This window comes from Chiloscyllium punctatum, chromosome 48, assembly GCF_047496795.1.
Source record: "Chiloscyllium punctatum isolate Juve2018m chromosome 48, sChiPun1.3, whole genome shotgun sequence".
NCBI classification, from domain to species: domain Eukaryota; kingdom Metazoa; phylum Chordata; class Chondrichthyes; order Orectolobiformes; family Hemiscylliidae; genus Chiloscyllium; species Chiloscyllium punctatum.
The window spans coordinates 61,135,690-61,150,419 of NC_092786.1; positions in this window are offsets into that span (position 1 = coordinate 61,135,690).

Consider the following 14,730-nt stretch of genomic DNA (forward strand, 5'->3'; position numbering starts at 1 on the left):
CACCCCCACCCCCTTACACACCCCCACCCCCACCCCCTTACACACCCCCACCCCCACCCCCTTACACACCCCCACACCCACACTCATACCCCACCCCCACCCCCACCCCCACCCCCACCCCCACACACACCCCCACCCCCACACACACCCCCACCCCCACACTCATACCCCACACTCACCCCCACCCCCTTACACACCCCCACCCCCACCCCCTTACACACCCCCACCCCCACACTCACACCCCACCCCCACCCCCACACTCACCCCCACCCCCACCCCCACACTCACCCCCACCCCCACACTCATACCCCACCCCCACCCCCACACTCACACCCCACCCCCACCCCCACACTCACCCCCACCCCCACCCCCACCCCCACACTCATACCCCACCCCCACCCCCACCCCCACCCCCACACTCACACCCCACCCCCACCCCCACCCCCACACTCACCCCCACCCCCACACTCACCCCCACCCCCACCCCCACCCCCACCCCCACACTCATACCCCACCCCCACCCCCACCCCCACACTCACCCCCACCCCCACCCTCACACTCACCCCCACCCCCTTACACACCCCCACCCCCACACTCATACACCACCCCCACCCCCACCCCCACACTCACACCCCACCCCCACCCCCACACTCACCCCCACCCCCACACTCACACCCCACCCCCACCCCCACACTCACCCCCACCCCCACACTCACACCCCACCCCCACCCCCACACTCACCCCCACCCCCACCCCCACACTCACCCCCACCCCCACACTCATACCCCACCCCCACCCCCACCCCCACCCCCACACTCACACCCCACCCGCACCCCCACACTCACCCCCACCCCCACCCCCACACTCACCCCCACCCCCACACTCACCCCCACCCCCACACTCATACCCCACCCCCACCCCCACCCCCACCCCCACACTCACACCCCACCCCCACCCCCACACTCACCCCCACCCCCACACTCACCCCCACCCCCACACTCATACCCCACCCCCACCCCCACCCCCACACTCACACCCCACCCCCACACTCACCCCCACCCCCACCCCCACACTCACCCCCACCCCCACACTCATACCCCACCCCCACCCCCACCCCCACACTCACACCCCACCCCCACCCCCACACTCACCCCCACCCCCACCCCCACACTCACCCCCACCCCCACACTCACCCCCACCCCCACACTCACCACCACCGCCACCCCCACACTCATACCCCACCCCCACCCCCACACTCACACCCCACCCCCACACTCACCCCCACCCCCATACACACCCCCACCCCCATACACACCCCCACCCCACCCCCACACTCACACCCCAACCCCACCCCCACCCCCATACTCACCCCCACCCCCACCCCGACACTCACCCACAACTCCCACCCCCACACTCACCCCCACCCCCATACACACCCCCACCCCACCCCCACACTCACACCCCAACCCCACCCCCACCCTCACCCCACCACCACCCCCACACTCACCCACAACCCCCACCCCCACACTCACCCCTACCCCCATACACACCCCCACCCCACCCCCACACTCACACCCCAACCCCACCCCAACCCCCATACTCACCCCCACCACCACCCCCACACTCACCCACAACCCCCACCCCCACACTCACCCCACCCCCACACTCACACCCCACCCCCACACTCACCCCACCCCCACACTCACTCCCACCCCCACCCTCACCCCACCCCCACACTCACTCCCACCCCCACCTCCACACTCACCCCCACCCCCACACTCACCCCCACCCCCAACCCCCACACTCACCCCCACACTCACACTCACCCCCACCCCCAACCCCCACACTCACCCCCACACTCACACTCACCCCCACCCCCAACCCCCACCTCCCACCCCCACACTCACCGCCACCCCCTCCCCCACACTCACACTCACCGCCACCCCCTCCCCCACACTCACCCCCCACTCCCACACTCACCCCCCACCCCCTCCCCCACCCAAACACTCACCCCCCCCCACACCCATCCTCACCCTCTCCCCCACATCCACACTCACACTCACTCCCACCCCCACACTCAAGTTACCCCCACCCCCTCTTCCAATCACCCCCACACTCACCCCCACCCTCACCCCCCATCCCCACCCCCACAATCACCCCCCACCCCCACACTCTCACTCACCCCCACCCCCTCCCCCAGCCCCACATTCACCCCCACCCCCTCCCCCACCACCACACTCACCCCCACACCCACATTCACCCCCTCCCCCACATCCACACTCATACTCACTGCCACCCCCACCCTCACACTTATCCCCACCCATTCCCCCACACTCACACTCATCCCAATCCCCTCCCCCACACTCACACTCACACTCACCCCACCCCTACACTCACCCCCACCCCCACCCCGACTGTCTCCCCCACCCCCACGCTCACCCCACCCCCACGCTCACCCCATCCCCACACACTCACCCCACCCACACTCGCCCAACCCCCTCCCTCAGCCCCCACACCCATACTCACCCGGCCCATCCCAGCCCCTCACCCGCACTCACACCTACCCCTCCCCACCCTCATACTCACATTCACCCCTACCCCACACTCACCCCACCCCCACCCTCTCTCCCACCTTCTCCCCCACCCCCACACACACACACAACCCCGACTCTCACCCCACCCCCATGGTCACCCCATCCCCAAACTCACCCACACACTCACCCCCACCCACACTCGCCCCCACCCACACTCGCCCTACCCCCTCCCTCAACCCCACCCACACTCACCCAACCCCCTCACTCACCCCACCCACACCCTCACCCCCACCCACACTCACCTCACTCCCACACTCACCCTCACCCCCACACTCACCCTACCCACATCCACTCCCACACCCACCCCACCCTTACTCACTCCCACCCCCCCACGCCCACAGCCAACCCACCCCCTTCCACACCCCCACCCCACACTCCCCCCTCCCCCACACCCACTCACCCCAGCCCCACCCAAACCCCTCCCCACCCACTCCCCACACCCTCCCCACCTGAGCCCCTTCCCCACAGTCATACCAACCCCTCCCCACCCTCATACTCACACTCACCCCTACCCCACACTCAACCCCACACCCACCTCACACCCACCCTCCACCCCACCCCCGCACTCACCCCACCCCCACACTCACCCCACCCTCACATTCACCAACACTCCCATACTCATCAACACCCTCACCCCACACTTGCTCCACCCTCCACCCCCACTCTCACACTCACCAACACCCCCACACTCACCCTATCCCCTCCCACACCCCACCCCCAGACACACCCCATCGCCACACACAACCCACCCCCACACTCACCCGAGCCCCACTCCCACCCACACCCCACACTCACCCCACCCCCACACTCACCCCACCCCCACACTCACCCCACCCCCACACTCACACCCACCCCACCCCACCCCCACACTCACCCCACCCCCACACTCACCCCACCCCCACATTCACAAAACACCCCCACACTCACCCTATCCCCTCCCAGACCCCCACCCCCATACTCACCCCATCCCCACACACAACCCACCCCCACACTCACCCCACCCCCACACTCACACCCACCCCCACACTCACACCCACCCCCACACTCACCCCACCCCCACCCCACCCCACCCCCACACCCACCCCACCCCCACACTCACACCCACCCCCACACTCACCCTATCCCCTCCCAGACCCCCACCCCCACCCCACCCCCACCCCCACCCCCACACTCACCCCATCCCCACATTTCATGACCCTCATCTTTATTTTATACAATTTCTTTTGAATTTTCTTTTTAGTTTTAACTGTTTTTGTATCTTTGCTTATGCAAATTGTAACCAATATATTAACAAGATTCATTTTAACACAGATTCAGATATAGTAAACGCCTTATGAGCCAATCAAATCACAGCCCTCCTGCGACAGCACTTTTCAGTGTCCCCCTCAGAATCAGAATCTCTTTCCTTACTCTCCAGACTGCTCTCTATTTGCTCCTGGTCAGCTCCATTCCCAAAGTGCCTGACCCTGCCCCATACTCAGATCCTGACCCCAGCCCCACCTGACCCCAGCCCCACCTGACCCAACGACCACTCTCTTGCACCAAGGGCTACTATTGTGTCAGTACTGGCGGACAGTCTGCTCAAAATGCTTTCTTCACTCCAAATCCCTTCAATCAGATAAATCAGGATCTTCCAGCTGAAGGAGCTGACCCTGACTGAGTGTTGCAGACTGGCACATTCCAAGGTCCAGGACTACGTGTTGAGGGACGCGCTGAAGCTTGGGGCAGCTGCCGCCAATGCGCGGTGGGGAAAGACCACCGTGTAACATCTGTCTGCTTAAAGAAGAACAGGGGCCCCACTCAGTCATTTGGGCCCTGCTGACGCCTCAGCTAAAAACATAATCATACAGACCTGTAAATAGGACTGATTACTCTGTTTTCGGTATGCAAACAAATGGAATGTTTACATATGTATGGCATGGAGAAATTGAGGACTGCAGATGCTGGAGATCAGAGCTGAAAATGTGTTGCTGGAAAAGTGCAGCAGGTCAGGCAGCATCCAAGGACCAGGAGAATTGACGTTTCGGGCATAAGCCCTTCTTCAGGAAATGTCCAGTTGTACAGATCATCAAAATATTTTATGAATAAAGTATATTTTTGAAATATTAAAAAAAATCAGGATTTTGTTAAATGCAGTCAAGCTCACAATCATAAGAGTGAAATAGCATCTGGAATACGCAGCTGGGTAAACAGAGGGAGCTTGGTTGGTGTTGCTGTTTCTGAGAGCTCCCTCCTGGCCAGTGCCTGAGATAAACTCTGACCCTGCACACAGCGAGACCTGGGTCCTGGGATAATCTCTGCTGCTAGACATTCCTCCTGAAAACATGATCAGACTGAAGAAGGCCATTCAGATTTTTTTTTAATTTCAAAAATATACTTTATTCATAAAATTATTTGGATCTCTATACAATTGGTCATGCATTCTTGTGCACACATTACATTGCTTTACATACCAACATCAAAATTTATTTTCCCTAGATACAAGAATGTACATTTTCTACCCAGCTCTTCTGCATCAGCGGAGCTCAAATGACTGTGTGGGCCCCCTGTTCTTATTAGGCAGGCAGATGTTACACAGTGGTCTTTCCCCACAGCTGGAAGATCAACAGGTTTCGGACCGGCCGGAGACCGTCTTTCACCGAGTTGATGATCCTCCAGGCCATTCAGATCACTTATCTGAGGCGTGTCAACCCATCCAATTGATCCCACTCTACAGCTCTTTCTGTATTTTATGCAAAATGTTTCTCTTGGAATATCTCCAATTCTCTTTTGAAAACACAACCACCCCAGGCAACACATTTCTGTTCACAGCAACTGGAGCCAGGACAAGAACAAGATGACAAGAGCAGAGGGCAGATGGTTTTAGTGCCCTCTCCTTGGCTCACGGGTTTGTCAATGAATACCTCCCACTACCACACCTGGGATAGTATGGATATTATGGGATATTATGGGATATTATGGATAGTTTTTGGGAGGCACTATTGTCCATGAGAGTCCCATAAAATCCTGGATGCAGTAATATATTCCAGAGACAGGGATATCTCCTCTCCAGCAGTAAATTTATGGCACGAATTGACTTCCCACTGCTGGTCGCATGTTTCAAATTAAACTTAGGGTAGATGGTGCTAATTAAACTCAATAAAAACTGTAATCTAATGATGACCATATCATGATCATCAACAAAACCCATCTGATTCACTAAGATGGACGTGTCTATGACTCTATACTCTGTGTGTCTCTTCTCTCAATAATAGACACTTACACCACATAGAGTCATAGAGTCAAAGAGATGTACAGCATGGAAACAGACCCTTCAGTCCAACCTGTCCATGCCGACCAAATATCCCAACCCAATCTAGTCCCACCTACCAGCACCCAGCCCATATCCTTCCAAACCCTTCCTATTCATATACCCATCCAAATGCCTTTTTAATGTTGCAATTGTACCAGCCTCCACCACTTCCTCTGGCAGCTCATTCCATACACATACCACCCTCTGTGTGAAAAGTTACCCCTTAGGTGTCTTTTATATCTTTCCCCTCTCACCCTAAACCTATGCCCTCTAGTTCTGGACTCCCTGACCCCAGGGAAAAGACTTTGTCTATTTAATCCTATCCTTGCCCCTCATAATTTTGATGGTTTTGAACTTCATTCCCCTCAGCCTCCGACGCTCCAGGGAAAACAGCCCCAGCCTGTTCAGCCTCTCCCTATAGCTCAAATCCTCCAACCCTGGCAAGATACTTGAAATGTCATGTTTTCCGTCCTCTGACCAATAAAAGAAAGCATACCAAATGCCTTCTTCACTATCCTAACTACATGCGACTGTAATTTCAAGGAGCTATGAACCTGCACTCCAAGGACTCCTTGTTCAGCAACACTCCCTAGGACCGTACCATTAAATGTATAAGTTCTGCTAAGAATTGATTTCCCAAAATGTAGCACCTTGCATTTATCTGAGTTAAACTCCATCTGCGCCGTCTCGGCCCGGTGGCCCATCTGGTCAAGATCATATTGTAATGTAATCTGAGGTAACCTTCTACACTGTCCACTACACCTCCAATTTTAGTGTCATCTGCAAACTTACTAACTGTACCTCTTATACTCGCTTCCAAATCATTTATATAAATGACAAAAAGTAGTGGACCCAGCACCGATCCTTGTGGCACTCCACTGGTCACAGGCCTCCAGTCTGAAAAACAACCCTCCACCACCACCCTCTGTCTTCTACCATTGAGCCAGTCCTGTATCCAAATGGCTAGTCCTCCCTGTATTCCAATGAGATCTAACTTTGCTAACCAGTCTCTCACAGGGAACCTTGTTGAACACCTTACTGAAGTCCATACAGATCACATCTACTGCTCTGCCCTCATCAATTCTCTTTGTTATTTCTTCAAAAAACTCAATCAAGTTTATGAGACATGATTTCCCATGCACAAAGCCATGTTGACTATCCCTAATCAGTCCTTGCCCTTCCAAATACATGTACATCCTGTCCCTCAGGATTCCCTCCAACAACTTGCCCTCCACCGAGGTCAGGCTCACTGGTCTATAGTTCCCTGGCTTGTCTTTACTGCCCTTATTAAACACTGGCACCACGTTAGCCAACCTCCAGCCTTCCGGCACCTCATCTGTGACTATCGATGATACAAATATCTCAGCAAGGGGCCCAGCAATCACTTCTCTAGCTTCCCACAGAGTTCTAGGGTACACCTGATCAGGTCCTGGGTATTTATCTACGTTTATGTGTTTCAAGACATCCAGCACTCCCTCCTCTGTAATCTGGACATTTTTTCAAGATATCACCATCTATCTTCCATATCCTTTTCTACAGCAAATACTGATGCAAAATACTCGTTTAGTATTGCTCCCATTTTCTGCAGCTCTACACAAAGGCCGCTTTGCTGATCTTTGAGGGGCCCTGTTCTCTCCCTAGTTACCCTTTTGTCCTTAATGTATTTGTAAAAACCCTTTGGATTCTCCTTAATTCTATTTGCCAAAGCTATCTCATGTCCCCTTTTTTCCCTCCTGATTTCTCTCTTAAGTATACTCCTACTGCCTTTATACTCTTCTAAGGATTCACTCAATCTCTCCTGTCTTTACCTGACATATGCTTCCTTCTTTTTCTTAACTAAGCCCTCAATTTCTTTATTATTATTCAGTTATCCAGCATTCCCTACACCTACTAGCCTTCCCTTTCACCCTGACAGGAATATACTTTCGCTGGATTCTTGTTATCTCATTTCTGAAGGCTTCCCATTTTTCAGCCGTCCCTTTACCTGCGAACATCTGCCCCCAATCAGCTTTTGAAAGTCCACCGACATTTCCGCCACCTCCAAAAAGACCCCACCACCAGGGATATATTTCCCTCCCCACCCCTTTCTGCCTTCCGCAAAGACCGTTCCCTCTGTGACTACCTGGTCAGGTCCACACCCCCCTACGACCCACCCTCCCATTCTGGCACTTTCCCCTGCCACCGCAGGAACTGTAAAACCTGTGCCCACACCTCCTCCCTCACCTCTATCCAAGGCCCTAAAGGAGCCTTCCACATCCATCAAAGTTTCACCTGCACATCCACCAATATCATTTATTGTATCCGTTGCTCCCGATGTGGTCTCCTCTACACTGGGGAGACTGGGCGCCTCCTAGCAGAGCGCTTTAGGGAACATCTCCGAGACACCCGCACCAATCAACCAAACCGCCCCGTGGCCCAACATTTCAACTCCCCCTCCCACTCTGCCGAGGACATGGAGGTCCTGGGCCTCCTTCACCGCCGCTCCCTCACCACCAGACGCCTGGAGGAAGATCGCCTCATCTTCCGCCTCGGAACACTTCAACCCCAGGGCATCAATGTGGACTTCAACAGCTTCCTCATTTCCCCTTCCCCCACCTCATCCTAGTTTCAAACTTCCAGCTCAGTTACTGTCTCCTTGACTTGTCCGACCTGCCTATCTCCTTTTCCACCTATCCACTCCACCCTCCCCTCCCTGACCTATCACCTTCATCTCCTCCCCCACTCACCCATTGTACTCTATGCTACTCTCTCCCCACCCCCACCCTCTTCTAGCTTATCTCTCCATGCTTCAGGCTCACTGCCTTTATTCCTGATGAAGGGCTTTTGCCCGAAACGTCGATTTCGCTGCTCGTTGGATGCTGCCTGAACTGCTGTGCTCTTCCAGCACCACTAATCCAGTATTTTGAAAGTTCTTGCCTAATACCGTCAAAATTGGCCTTTCTCCAATTTAGAACTTCAACTTTTAGATCTGGTCTATCCTTTTCCATCATTATTTTAAATCTAATAGAATTATGGTCACTGGCCCTAAAGTGCTCCCCCACTGACACCTCAGTCACCTGCCCTGTCTTATTTCCCAAGAGTAGGTCAAGTTTTGCACCTTCTCTAGTAGATACATCCACATACTGAATCAGAAAATTCTCTTGTACACACCTAACAAATTCCTCTCCATCTAAACCCTTAACACTATGGCAGTCCCAGTCTATGTTCAGACATTTAAACCCCTCTACCATAACCACCCTATTATTCTTACAGGTAGCTGAGGTCTCCGTACAAGTTTGTTTCTCAATTTCCCTCTGACTATTGGGGGGTCTATAATACAATCCCAATAAGGTGATCATCCCTTTCTTATTTCTCAGTTCCACCCAAATAACATCCCTGGATGTATTTCCGGGAATATCCTCCCTCAGCACAGCTGTAATGCTATCCCTTATCAAAAACACCACTCCCCCTCCTCTCTTGCCTCCCTTTCTATCTATCCTGTAGCATTTGAATCCTGGAACATTAAGCTGCCAGTCCTGCCCATTCCTGGGTAATGTTTCTGTAATTGCTATGATATCCCAGTCCCATGTCCCTAACCATGCCCTGAGTTCAACTGCCTTCCCTGTTAGGCCCCCTGCATTGAAATAAATGCAGTTTAATTTATTAGTCCTACCTTGTCCCTGCCTGCCCTGAATGTTTGACTCATTTCTGTTCTCAACTGTACCAGTCTCAGATTGATCTCTTTCCTTAGTATCTCCCTGGGTTCCACACCCCTCCCCTTACTAGTTTAAATCCTCCCAAGCAGCTCTAGCAAATCTCCCTGCCAGTATATTAGTCCCCTTCCAATTCAGGTGCAATCCGTCCTTCTTGTACAGGTCACTTCTACCCCAAATGAGATTCCAATGATCTAAAAATGTGAATCCTTCTCCCATACACCAGCTCCTCAGCCATACATTCATCTGCTCTATCCTCCTATTCCTGCCCTCACTTAGCTTGTAGCACTGGGAGTAATCCAGATATTACTCCCCTTCAGGGCCTCATTTTCAAATTTCTGCCTAACTCTTTGTAATCTCCATTCAAAATCTCAACCTTTTCCCTTCCTATATCGTTTGATCCAATGTGGACAATGACCTCCTGCTGGCCCCTCTCACCATTGAGAACATTCAGCACCCTCTCTGAGACATCCTTAATCCTGGTATCAGGGAAGCAACACACCATTCTGATTTTTTGCTTCTGGCCACAGAAACATCTGTCTGTACCTTGGACGAGAGAGTCCCCTAACACAATTGTACCCCTCGTTGCATTAGAGTCGGTCTCATTACCAGAAACTTGGCTGTTCGTGCTATTTTCCCCTGAGAATCCATCGCCCCTACATTTTCCAAAACAGCATACCTGTTTGAAATGGGCATATCCACAAAGACTCCTGCACTAGCTGCCTATCTCTCTTACCTTTTCCTGGAGTTAACCCATCTATGTGACTGTATCTGAGACTTGCCCCCTTCCGATAATTGCCATCCATCACGTACTGCTGCTGTTGCAAATTCCTCATCGCTTCTAACTGTCTCTCCGACCGATCCATTCGATCTGATAAGATTCGCAGCCAGCAGCATTTGTGGCAGATATAATCTGCAGTAACCCTTCAACTCTCTTTAAATTCCCACATCTGACAAGAAGAGCATATCCCTCGACTAAAGGCCATTTATGCTCCTTCACAATCTACAGACCCAGAAAATAACACCGTCTTATTCCTCTATAAAACACTGCCCCAGGTTAAATTAATAGTTATGGCATTTATTTTGTTTAATTAAGAGACAAATCTCAAAAAACATATAATCAAGAAAGAATCCACTCTACTCACTACTGCAGACTTTCTGTAGGTCCCACTTAAAACCAATACACTTACCTGCTTCTGTGCTGAGAACTTTGCCCAACAGTTCTGCCGAGATTAGTTGTGAATTTCACTATTGTTCATTTTCCCAGATGCACTCCGTTGTCCAGCGATACACGAATTCAAACAGCAAAAGCAGTAACTGTGCAGCTTCACTGCTGTGTCAGTTTCTTTCTTTCTTTCTTTCTCTCTCTCTCCTGCAATGACCTCACCATGTGCTTCCTTTGTCTGTTCTTCTGACTTTTAAAACTGCTGTTGTTTTGACTTTTTTTTTCCCAAAGTTCCAAAACAATGCAACAGCATATAAAACAGTAATTGCTGCTCCTGGAATTTGAGGAAATAACCTCCAACATCTAAAATACCTCAGTAAAGGAGCAGCTTTAACAGCCATAAATCTTTACCTTCCTCCATCTTGGATTACCCAGAATCCTCATTACCTCACCCAGAATCCTCATGCTACATTCAAAAGGCTAAGAGCATTGTGAAGACCCTGCACATCCCTCACTTAAAGTCTTCTCCCTCCTGTCATCTAGCAGAAGATGCCGGAGCATTCAGTCTCTCATGGCCAAACTGTGCAACAGTTTCTTCCCCCAAGCCATCAGGCTCCTTAACACTGTATGATTGGACTCTTTCCCGTCTGAAATTCTTTGCACAACTTTGACTTGCTGTTAGAAAAATATTTACTTTTTATCATTCTTATATTACAGTGTAACTTGTGTGTTTTGCACTTCTTATTCATTTTATGCCATGTACAATTGTGTAGTTCGTGTTGTCCATATAGCACCCTGGGTCCTGGAGGAACGCTGTCTCATTTTTACTGGATCAGTTGTATATGGGAGAAATAACAAGTGAAAAGCTCTTCTCTCTCTCTGTCTCTCTCTCTCTCTCTCTCTCTGTCTCTCTCTCTCTCTCTCTCTCTCTCTGTCTCTGTCTCTCCCTCTCCCTCTCCCTCTCCCTCATTAATGTCCTTCAGGGAAGGAAATCTGCCGTTCTTACCTGGTCTGGCCTACATGTGACTCCAGACTCACAGCAATGTGAGTGAGTGATACCTGCTCTTTTAGATGGGTGAGTAAACTATTCAAATAATTCAAACTACTAAACAGGGCAAAGAAAGAAATGAAATTGGACAAACCTTTTGGAATCAATCTAGGCACCAACTACAAGTTGAGACATATTGACTGAACTCACTAATATCTGGGATACTGCAACAAAAATACCCGTCTCACAGACTAGACAAGTAAAGCCTGACATTGTTTACAATGTCCCAGATACCACCAGCCCAATATCTGTTTGTGGTATTACCATGACTTCTAATTATTCAGCTATTGCTCTGTTCACCACAAAGATGCCTGGATCCTAATCTTGTAACTGGTCCATCTTTTTTAGCAAAACAAAACTTTCTGTAATTTAAGGTGGCTGAGGATAAAGCGATTGATGTGGTGTATATTGACTTCAGTAGGCGTTGAAAAGGTTCCACACAGTAGGCTATTGCACAAAATATGGAGTTTCGGGGTTGAAGGTGATTTAGTGATTTGGATCAGAAATTGGCTTGCTGAAAGAAGAGTTGAAGGTTGATGGGAAATATTCATCCTGGAGCTCAGTTACCAATGGTGTGTCACAAGGATCTGTTTTTGGAGCCACTGATGTTTATCATGTTTATAAATGATCTGGAGGTGGGTATGGAAGGATGGGTCAGTAAATTTGGGGATAGCACGAAGGGAGGCAGAATCGTGGATCGTGCCGAAGGATGTTGTGGGTTACAGAGAGACATAGAGTCACAGAGATGTACAGTATGGAAACAGACCCCTCAGTCCAACCCGTCCATGCCAACCAGATGTCCCAACCCAACCAGTCCCACCTAGCAGCACCTGGCCCATATCCCTCCAAACCCTTCCTATTCATATACCCAGCCAAATGCCTTTTAAATGTTGCAATTGTACCAGCCTCCACCAATTCTTCTGGCAGCTCATTCCATACATGTACCACCCTCTGCGTGAAAAAGTTGCTCCTTAGGTCTCTTTTATATCTTTCCCCTCTCACCCTAAATCTATGCCCTCTAGTTCCGGACTCCCCGATCCCAGGGAAAAGACTTTGCCTATTTACCCTATCCACGCCCCTCATAATTTTGTAAACCTCTATAAGGTCACCCCTCAGCCCCCGACGCTCCAGGGAAAACAGCCCCAGCCTATTCAGGTTATGTGATTTTTAACTTTGTACACCCCAGTCCAACACCGGCATCTCCGAATCAGAAAGAAAAATGTTTGTAAATCTGTTGGAAGTGTTTGCCTGTAGCACCAGAACATAATGGAGAGAATAAACTCAGGGCATAGAATTCAGGCGGTGGCATTCCCTGGCCGAGAATTTGGTAAAAGGGAAGAAGTGTGTGTGTGAATGATGTCCACGGTCATTAACTTACAAATTGTTCAACAACTGGTGGCAAGGAGGAGAAATCTTGTGGATTGCAAAACACCTCAGTTTGAAAAGCATTTCCTGCTTCTGTGGGTTTCTCAAAGTTATTGCATTAATTTGTCAATTGAAATATTATACCTAGTAGATAATTGCAGGAGTACACTGAGAATCACATGGTAATTCTTGACACTTCGTATTTTACTCCTGGGATGTGGGTGTCACTGCCTGACCAGCATTTATTACCGATTTCTATTTGCCCTTGAGAAGGTGGGCATGGTTGCCTTCCTGAACCACTGCAGTCCATTTGGTGTAGCAGCACCAACAATGTTGTTAGGGAGGGACCTAGTGAACGAACAGCGATATATTTCCAAGTCCAGATGGTGAGTGCTTTGAAGGGGAACTTCCAGGCTGTGGTGTTTCCATGTATCTGCTGCCCTTGTCTTTCTAGATGGAAGTGATCATGGGTTTGGAAGGTGCTGTCTCAGGAATCTTGGGGAATTTCTGAAATGAATCTTGTAGATGGTACACACTACTGCTACTAAGCTTTGGTGGTGGAAGGAATGGATGTTTATGGATGTGGTGCCAGTCAAGTGGGCTGCTTTATCCTGGATGGTGCCAAGCTTCTTGAGAGTTGTTGGGGCTGTACTCATTCAAATGGGGAGTATTCCATCCCACTCCTGACTCGTGCCTTGTAGATGGTGGACAGGCTCTGGAGAGTCACAAATGGAGTTACTCATTGCAGTATTCCTCGCAACTGACCTGCTCTTGTAGCCATTGCATTTGTATGGTGAGTCCAGTTGAGTAGTAATCCCCAGGATGTTGATAGTGGGGGATTCAGTGATGCTAATACGATTGAATTTCAAGCGGCGATGGCTATATTGTCCCTTGTTGGAGATGGTCATTGCCTGTGTAATCTTGCCTGATACTGCTACTTGTCAGCCCAAATGTGGATATTGTCCAGGTCATAGACTCATAGAGATATACAGCATGGAAACAGACCCTTTGGTCCAACTTATCCATGCCAACCAGATATCCCAACCCAATCTAGTCCCACTTACCAGCACCTGGCCCATATCCCTCCAAACCCTTCCTATTCATACACCCATCAAAATGACTTTTAAATGTTGCAATTGTACCAGCCTCCACCACATCCTCTGGCAGCTCATTCCATACACTTACCATCCTCTACATGAAAATGTTGCCCCTTAGGTCTCTTTTATATCTTTCCCCTCTCACCCTAAACCCTCTAGTTCTGGACTCCCCACCCCAGGGAAGAGAATTTGTCTATTTATCTTGTCCCACAACCACCTGATGAAGGAGCAGCACTCCAAAAGCTAGAGCTTCCAATTAAACCTGTTGGACTATAACATGGTGTTGTGTGATTTTTAACTATGATTTTATAAACCTCTATAAGGTCACCCCTCAGCTTCCGATGAAGGAAATCAGCCCCAGCCAACTCTGGCATCATCCTTGTAAATCTTTTCTGAACCCTTTCAAGTTTCACAACATCTTTCCGATAGGAAGGAGACCAGAATTGCACACAATATTCCAACAGTGGCTTAACCAAT